This window comes from Xenopus laevis, chromosome 4S, assembly GCF_017654675.1.
Source record: "Xenopus laevis strain J_2021 chromosome 4S, Xenopus_laevis_v10.1, whole genome shotgun sequence".
Taxonomy (NCBI): Eukaryota; Metazoa; Chordata; class Amphibia; order Anura; family Pipidae; genus Xenopus; species Xenopus laevis.
Genome location: NC_054378.1, coordinates 72786298 through 72796700, shown reverse-complemented (window position 1 = coordinate 72796700; position 10403 = coordinate 72786298).

Below are 10403 nucleotides of genomic sequence, written 5' to 3'. Positions count from 1 at the left end.
AGTGGCCTTAATATGTAATAATAATTTACAATTTACACATACAATAAGTGGGTATATTTTAGACTTAATGATAAACTGCATGCGTCCTTCTCCTTTGATGCTTAAGAGTAAGGTTCATTTCCTGGGCCCCATTTTCAAGGGTGGTATGTTCTGCAGAAGTTCTTATTGTAGTTTTGTATAAACATATATACATATAAACATTACTAGTTAGTCAGGTGTACTGGGAATCTCCAGGGGTACTGGATGTTTTGCTTTTGGAGGGTCTGTTTAACTGTATAGAACTGGATATCATTGCTGGTAGGTCCAGATTTGAGATGCTTTAAGTAGTTATTTTGTCTAATCTTCTTCCACTTTTAAAAGTGATATGAATGTTGTTCATCTGGTGTAAGTGTATCTTCTGTGAAACTGGTTCTGTAGGATTGCTTCTTAAATACCACATATACAAGGATCTTGGGTTTTTTGTAGATAACAAGTCTAATTCTGGGCAGTGTCATTCTGTGGCTACTAAAGCAAATAAAGTTCTGTCTTGCATAAAAAAAGGGCATTAACGCAAGGGATGAAAACATAATTATGCCTCTTTATAGGTCCCTGATAAGGCCTCACTTGAAGTATGCAGTGCAGTTTTGGACTCCAGTCCTTAAGAGGGATATAAATGAGCTGGAGAGAGTGCAGAGACGTGCAACTAAACTGGTTAGATTGATGGAAGACTTAAATTATGAGGGTTGGGGTTGTTTTCTCTGGAAAAAAGGCGCTTGCGAGGGGATAGGATTACACTTTACAAGTACATTAGAGGACATTATAGACAAATAGCAGGGGACCTTTTTACCCATAAAGTGGATCACCGTACCAGAGGCCACCCCTTCAGACTAGAAGAAAAGAACTTTCATTTGAAGCAACGTAGGTGGTTCTTCACAGTCAGGACAGTGAGGTTGTGGAATGCACTGCCGGGTGATGTTGTGATGGCTGATTCTGTTAATGCCTTTAAGAATGGCTTGGATGATTTCTTGGACAGACATAATATCAAAGGCTATTGTGATACTAAACTCTATAGTTAGTATAGGTATGGGTATATAGAATTTAAGTGAAGGTATGGAGGGGTGGGTGTATGGATGCTGGGTTTTCATTTGGAGGGGTTGAACTTGACGGTCTTTGTCTTTTTTCAAGCCGATTTAACTATGTATCTATGAAATCCTAATCTGCCTCTCCCTTTTTTTACCTGAGTTTAAAACATACATGCATATTAAGTAGGGTTTTTGTATGTTTTTCCTTTACTAGATACCTTTACATGACAAAATAAGCAGCTCATGATGTAAAAACGAATTTTTTGACATATGCCCAATCTCAAAACATGTTATTTTGCAATAGAAATATGTTTACTTATCAATTTACTTTAATTACGTGACTTCCTCGCCTAGGTGAGTAGCACTTTTGTTTGGTAAAGTTAATTACGTATGCATTGTACTGTCCATGATGCGAAATTTCTTTTTTTATATGCTCCAGGAAAAACTGTCAGTGCCTTGTGTATGTTAACACATTATCTGCCAAAGTTTCTTGAGCTCTGCCCAACATTGTTCTGGAAACATCTCAGGTTGCAGATTATTAAAACTATTGTAATACCTCCTTTACAACTCCCAAATGTAATGTACTGTATTTACACTCTGTGTTCCTATAAGCAAGCTATAGAAGGAAAGGTAATTTTGTTTCGGAGACAAGCTCAAGTCTTCTCATGCATTTTATCAAGGAGATAATTTCAGAAGGAAAAAAGAAGGCAAAATATATCATACCCAAAAAACAAACATGTTATTATACCCTAAAAGGGTTGCTAGCACATTTGGCTTTTCTGAGTAATGGGGATTTTCCATTCTTATCTTGTTTGTGCGTGGGTTTGGCTGCATAACTCAAATAGAATGACTTCAGTTCTGAAAACCAGGCCATCCTGCTGCTGTCTATTTTTTGTTATTCTTACCTGCAATGTAAAAAAACTCTGTTGCACAGGTCCTGGAAAACAGGCATTAGATAATCTCTTATATTTAGTGGTGTAAATAAATGGAAACTGTTGGGCTCAACATGGAACCAAACTCCTCTTGTGACTGGAGAACTATGGACTACACACCTATGAGCCAAAGAACTCCATTGAGGATTCAGCATTGGGCAAACTGTACCACATTATGTAATTATATGGACTGTGGGAAAGGAAGGCAGGGAGGAAACAGTAAAACATTCCATGTTGTGGAAGTCAATGCATTAAATAAAAGAAGACGTTGAGGAATGAGAGGTAAAACGTCTAAAGAAAAAATGGTAAGGAAATGGGGCATCGGAAGTTTTGATCAAAATACCCAGAGACATTGCCCCAAGGGAAGGAGGTAAAGGTTGATAGTTTTGCTCTAGCTTGGGCTTGATTTGGATATTCCGGATGAGCCACCAGTAAAACAGTGACATTATTCAGGTTAAAAGGATCAGATCATGTATTTAGCTAGCTTTAAAATAGACCCAACATACAATAAGAGCAGATAGCAGTTGTTCCTTTTAATGGAGGTAACTAAATTGGCTCTCTTTGGGTTGTGGGCCTTATACCCCTGTATGCCACCTGTATGACTCGAATTTAATTCTGGTTGCTTTAATGAAAAAAAATGCATAATACAGTATTTTATTTGAGTAATTGGTGTAGGGTAAACAATGGTTCACTGTTACATTATCAGTTGTATTTTAGGAAGGCCAGTGTAATATGAACAAACTGAAAACTGAAAGCTAGAAATGAACTTAGAGGGCTTAGTATTCCCTTGGTCAGTGTCACTGCAGTATTCACTATTAAGTTCAGAGCAAAGAGGGTCTTAGCAACTATTGTCATCAAAATATACCCCTATATGCTATATTGTAGTGTTGGTTAATAAGAAATGTTGCTGTAAGAGTGGATATACAGTAGCATATATTTGGGAAAGCTAGATGTGAATACTGTAGCTTCATGTGTCCTCAGGCAAGCCATTGTAGTGTGTCTTTTCTGTCAAAGTGGGACTGTAAAATCTATGAAACAAGAGACATTTTACACCCAGAAAATATCTGTATAAAGCTGTGTGTCAAGAATTATGTTCCCTATTGCTGCATTAGTGTTTCCCAGCCTGGAGTTTAAAAATTACTTTTGGTGGCAATAATAGTTTTTTGTTTGTGCATTGCATTTTTGGTTTACGTGACTATTTAAGGACAAATTTATGGGATATATAAGTTTACATTTGTGGCAGAAAATTTTTAAGGGGAACTATTGAGAAAATGAAATACAATCGATTAAATATTCAGCATCTTTTCTGAAATAATCAAGTTTATCTTCACCATCCCTCTCTCAGCATCTGTTTCTCCTCATTCTGTCTTCTTGCAGCAGTTGGGTGCCAGATATTCATTGACGGTTAGATCCAATATATATTTTAGAGGGGGGCTTTGTTTCCTAACAGATGAATTAGAGCTCGTTCAAATAACTGATTCCAGTACAAACAAAATCGAAGAAATAACTGCCTTTTGCACAAATCCTGCATGTAGAGAGACATGATGGGGCAAATTCACTAAAGGGCAAATTTTCGCCTGCAAAGGCTTTGCCACATTTTGTGCCACCTGGCCAAGCGCAAATTCGCTACGACTAAACTAATTCACTAAAATGCGAAGTTGCATCACTGCAGCTGAATGTTGGCAAAGTTTCACTAGCGTTAATTCGTCAGCGCAAGCATTTCATATCGAACTTTTGCTAATGTTAATTTCCGCCTAATGAAACTTTGTTAATACACTTAGGTCAATTTGAATAGGACGGGTTCATATAGGTTGTTTATTTGTCTTTATTAGTGATGTTGGTGCAAATGCTTGAAGTTGCCACTTTTTATTATTCAGGAAGCAAAATAAAGACAAAATAGATCCTTTAATGCCCTAGACATGAGCCCTGACCAAAACAAATGTGGCATGCCCGTGGAATGGTAAAAAAAAATGGTAAAACAAACATATTTAATAGTTACCACTTTTAAAGACAATCCCGCCTTAAAATATGATAAAACACCAGCCTATTTTAAAAAAAAAATTATGACTTTTCAGCATACAGGATATGATGACACTGACATAAAATTGAGGAGGATGTAGCTTAATCTAATCATCATCTAATCAGTTTGCCAGGTCTAAGCTTGTGAAGGAAACTCTGGTGAAAGAGGTAATATTCTGTAAAATTCACACTTTAGTGAATTTGCATGTAATGATCATTCGCTTGAGTGAAAATTTGCCTGGCGATATAGCACAAAAATTCTTTAGTGAATTGTCCTCTGGGGATGGCCACTTTGCCCTTTAGTAAATCTGGCCCATCTGGTGATTTTAATAGTGTGCGCTCTAATACATCTTCTATGCAAAAGGAGCCCCCCTATAAGATACATTGGATCTATATGTCAGTGTACTGTAACTCTTTAGCACTTGATCATCCTTTGGCAATTTAGACTTGTTGGAGGCTGGGTCAGTAAACATGCAATCGTTCAGAACTCAATTTTAATGTGACTATGGATCTCATAATTCTATAGTGTGATCTGAATAAAGTGTAATTTAATATAACTGCTTAAGATCCATGTGACTCCAAAGAGATAAGTGAAACTACAGATCTTTCTGGAATTGTTCAGATTGGACCAAAAGTGTTGTATAAAGCTCCAGCTAAAATGTAAAGCAATACATTAGGAAGCAAATATGCAACTACTCTGCTTATTGATTTGCAGTTCGATTGGTTGGAGTTGCATTTAAACAGGCAGTGCACACAGTGGCATTATTTAATACCCTATTTTTTTAGAAATAGTCCTGTGGTCTAGTAAACTGTCAAAGTTGCAATAGGGTTGAAATGGTTAACGTTTCCATTTATTTACTTCTTTCCTGCATAGTATGACTCAGTGTAACTGGCTTCAAAGATGCATTGCATCAAAACTTTATCATGATGAATTTTTGCAGATCACATCTGTATCTAATACAAGCATAGTCTTCTCATTAAACCTGGCATCTCTTGGATTTTAGTCTCTTTACTAAATGTTGATGCAGATGTGAAACCTTCTGCTCTTTGCCCTTTTCTTTTATAAACAGGAATCTAGACTTGGAAGAAGTATTCATTGCTGGGCGTCCGACACCACTTTTTTGCGTTACTCACTGATCTTAATGCGAGAGATTATGACTCTGATGTGAGAGGTTAATGCCATATCCTGCTCTGCCCTGACTCAACGGAATTCCCTGACTCATAAAAAAATATATAATTTATTCTGTATAAGGAAACGGAAAAATGCTACCCTATTAGTTCTAATTTCTATAGAGGCTTTCAGGACACATGAAATGAGTGTTTATTATGCATATGAGTTGGAGGTCGGGTTTCCATCCATTGGGAGTTTCAGGTTTCTGGCAGGGCATTATAGGAATGAGGATCTTTTGGAAGCATGTGTGCTCTGTCAGCACAGAAGGCATACATATCATGGAAACTGCTATACTTGCAAAGCTCTTATTTTCCTCTGTCCATTCCAGTACATTACAGGGCACAGTAAACTTTCTGGCAAATATTGCACATATATATTAAACTGAAAACAGCAAAGTCATATACATTTTATTAAATACATATGTTATAACATTTTGTTGAAATATGAAAAATAGTTAATCTTTGCTTTTTATACCATTTTATGTTGGTATTGAAATGGTTGTAAATGCGAAGAATTTAATAAATCATGCCCGCTTACAGAACAAGCTGATCTTTATCTGATTGATTCACCTATAAGATGGACAAAACTCAGCTGTAATGAAAATTCGGGTCTCAGGCCAAAAATGCCTTCACTATATTTCCAGCGAAATGCCTTTACATGTACAGACCAAAGCAGATTTATATGTAAAGCAAGTTGCTCTTAGGGTATTGTTGCTCCCCGAAACTCCAAAGGGATAAAAGTAAGGGAGTATAGGGTTATGCAGAAAGGGGGAAGGGGCTTGCATGATGGGTAGCCTATACACTATTTGTGGTGTTTTTTGCCAGTCATTCCTGGAGGGTGATTTACTATACATTGAACCTTATCGGTATTGTTCAATGTTTTTGTTGTATAAATAAATCTGTTACCCATCATTTTTCTTCTGGATACGGTTGCCACCTTTGCTGGGGCTGGAAAACTGCCAAAGAGGAGGGGCAGATGGCATGGGAGGCGGGGCTAGTGACAACGGGAGTGGGACTGAAGAAGTGGCGACCAGCGATTGGTTGATTTTCAATGTCCTGTCCAGATGTTCTAATTTGGAAATCCGGACAGGAAGGTTTCACCCGGACAGGAAGGTTTCACCCGGACAGGAAGGTTTCACCCGGACAGGAAGGTTTCACCCGGACAGGAAGGTTTCACCCGGACAGGAAAGTTTCACCCGGACAGCCCTTCCAAATTTTGAATTGATTAGGTTTAGAATGTTTCATATTTCCATAAGATAAGCTTATATTAATTTTTGATTTATGTGATAGTTTCCATTTAAATGACAAATAATCATTATTACCAGTGCAATATGGAGTTTTTAAATAAAAGAGGCAAGAAAGAGATCAGTGTTTTATCCATCAGAAGTGGCAAACCTGAACTTAAATAACCTAAAGGAGTTCTACAACTAAACAATTTATTTTTGTTTTCATTTAACTTTGACTTTTTATGTTTCAGTGTCCCTGTTTAGCAATTCTACACTCAACAGGGGTTGCCGACTCTCGTCTCTTCCCTTAGCGCTAACTGTTTCTTTATTGCCTGCCTTATTATATTACTCAAATTCAACTGCTTGAGGGTAGTACTATCACAGATTTCTTGAGGAGATTGTGGGGACCCACAAGTGCAATTTTAACCTTGGTCCCAATGGTGCCTTTTAGTGGCTCTGGTTAACAGTAGTGAAATCTGAGCACCTACAATCTGTGCACACCAACACAGTTGCTTTCTTTTTGCAGATAAAATGTAGACTTTTCCCTGATCTTTGAAAGCTGGAGGGAGAGATTCCAACTTATTCTGTTTATGTTCCCTTTTGTATCCTTTCCACATCTATTAATAACTTTTCTTGAGACGGTCGCAAGCCGCATCATTTCCAGTCATGTTGGCGGGGGCTTGTTTTATGGAAACCAAACATGAACTGATCTTGTTCCCTTACAATCGTCACAATGATCTATGTACATATGGAAGTCATACACGTGGATGAGAAAGACAGGCCCAAAAGGGAATGGATTAACCTTTTCACCACAAGCTCTGGGTTTTCATTTTGTATTTTGAATTTGCTGTTTACATTTCTGTAATATTTTGAAACACAGAGGATTGCCTTTTGGTCCTGATGTCCCTGTTTTATTATTAAACCTAAGGGCAGAGTGTCAGAAACCCTCTAACTATCATGAAAATGACAATTTAATATCAACTATTTTTCATAGAATACTAAACCACACATAAGGTGTCTAGTACAGGCTGCAAGATTACTAGGGGTCCATGGAATCAATACTTGTCTGGAGTTTCCTAGGTTCCTTTGGCATGTTGATTCTACACACACAACTTACTTCCACCTACTAAATCACCCACCACGGGCACATTTGATGATGCAAGTGAGAAGCTATTCCATTCACACACAGAATTTGCACCTGCCAATCGGCCAAATATTGTGAGCACTATTATAACACAAAGAATTAGAGGGAGAAGTTATATTGTTATAAACATTATATTGTTAAAAGAAAAACATATTTGCATGTGTTGATTTGCCTGACCGTTTTTAATTGTATTAATACAGTGTGGGGGGTATGTAATTAAAAATCGCAAGCAATAAAAATGGCATTTTTGTGAATGTTTAGCTCTGCCCGCAATGTAAAATCATTCACTAGCGAATATTACATCGCAAAAGTTAACTTCAACACCTGCTCTGGAGTTTAGTTAAATATTTTGTTGCAAAATCCGCTTTGTGATTGCGAAACCTGCAACCTTTGTCTTATCAGAACAAATATCTCTTAGCATGGATATGAAAGAAGTCTATTATCTTGAGGTGCGGTCTAAAACTCCCAAAAAAATCGAAATCTCCACTTAAACAAGAATTTGAGCTATAACACTATATTCCAAGGCAAACATTGCATCATTTGTTTTTATAATTTGTTTTGTATGGTGGATTGCTGGGAAAACAGCTTTCTAGCAAGTAATGAACATCTTTTTTTTTCAACATTTGTGCAATTTTATTCCATTTTTTATAAAGCATCATTGAAAGATAGTACTTCTTATGTGCACCTCTTGCCAGTCACAGACTCTCTGCTGAAGAGATGAGCTTGACCACATCAATGAAAAAATGTATCCAGGCTTAATTTATGTATTTTTTTATACTAAGAGATTGTAGTGATGTAATCATTGTGATGTTATTTTGGGAAGAGGTCATAAAATGCTCTGCTCCAACATCATAGTTACATAGTTACATAGTGCCAGTACTGTACTTAATTCTCTCCATATGAAAACCAGAACCACCAAAGACAAACCAAATTAAAGTACAAGACATGGTAAGCTATGGACTATTTACAGATACATTATGTTGTGTTTATATGAATGCAGGCTTTTTGCATTCTTAACTTTAGCACTCTCAGTGCGGGGGCATCACAAGGACAAATCAAATATCTACAGTGCTGGTACTTGCTTACTATGACTATAGGTCTATGGCAATGTTACTATTGTTTACATTATTAGCATAGTTTAGTCTGATAAACTGGGTCAAAAACATACAGAACATCCAAGTATAAACAATGTCCTGCTGAAGATTGTCTAACATAAAGAGATTAAAGGACCACTATAGTTTTATGGTATCATGTTGTTCAATTACTAACTCAGGGCTTGGTTACTGCTGTCGCCCTGCATAAGTTTATTAAAAGTTTTGTTACTTTAGCCACTTAGTGCTAATTTATTTATTTGTGGTCATTAAAAGCTCTAGATTATTGTAAATATTCGCTTAATATTCAACTTTGAAGTGATTTTTAATTTCTGGGGGAGTTAAAAGCCCTGAAATCAAACCCCTTTTGTCACAGTGAGGATGCTCTGCAAGGTGCCCATTTCAGAGGCAGTGCTCATTTTCAAGTCAGTACAGGCAATCATTGTCGTGGACACAAGATGCCATGTTAAAAATAACAATATAGTAGCAAGATCTTTATTTGCCATTGCTTTTAGAGGTATGAATCACAGAAGACTGCGAGTGGGGGGTATCAACGCAAGTATGAGAAATTATACACTGGTTATTTTTTGTGTTTAGTAGGGCAAAACATTCCCTAAATTATACAGCATCACTGTGGCTAATTTATGCATGTTTCCCAAAGTGCATTGTTGTTGTCTGCTTCTTAACAGTTGAAGATAAGACGGATGCCTTGTAGCGATTGTTTTTTGACACAAGTACACAGTTATGCTTCTTTACATGCGTTGACTAGGGATGTAGCGAACGTCGGAAAAAAAGTTCGCGAACATATTCGCGAACTTGCGCAAAAACGCGAGCGGTTCGCGAACGGTTCGCGAACCCCATAGACTTCAATGGGAAGGCGAACTTTAACATCTAGAAAAGACATTTCTGGCCAGAAAAATGATTTTAAAGTTGTTTAAAGGGTGCAACGACCTGGACAGTGGCATGCCAGAGGGGGATCAAGGGCAAAAATGTATCTGAAAAATCTGCCTGTGTGTGCTTGGAAGAGATAGTGTAGGGGGAGAGCTGTTAGTGATTTCAGGGACAGATGATAGTAAGTTTGCTGGCTAGTAATCTGCTTGATACTGCTCTGTATTGGAGGGACAGAAGTCTGCAGGGATTTGAGGGACATTTTAGCTTAGGTAGCTTTGCTGGCTAGTAATCTACTGTTCTCTTTAAACAACTGCCATACGTTGACCTTGTAGGCATTGTTTGCCCAGTTTTTTTGGACGCAGCCACTGAAGCACAGTTGCCAGAAAAAATATGCCATATAAATGCTGAAAATAGTCATTTTTCGCCATACGTTGACCTTGTAGACATTGTTTGCCCAGTTTTTTTGGACGCAGCCACTGAAGCACAGTTGCCAGAAAAATTATGCCATATAAATGCTGAAAATATAAATTTTTTTGGTTGCAGCCACTGAAGCACAGAGGCCAGAAAAATTATGCCATATAAATGCAGAAAATATGCATTTTTTTGGTCGCAGCCACTGAAGCACAGTTGACAGAAAAATTATGCCATATAAATGCTGAAAATATAAACTTTTTTGGTTGCAGCCACTGAAGCACAGAGGCCAGAAAAATTATGCCATATAAATGCAGAAAACATGCATTTTTTTGGTCGCAGCCACTGAAGCACAGTTGCCAGAAAAATTATGCCATATAAATGCTGAAAATATAAATTTTTTTGGTTGCAGCCACTGAAGCACAGAGGCCAGAAAAATTATGCCATATAAATGCAGA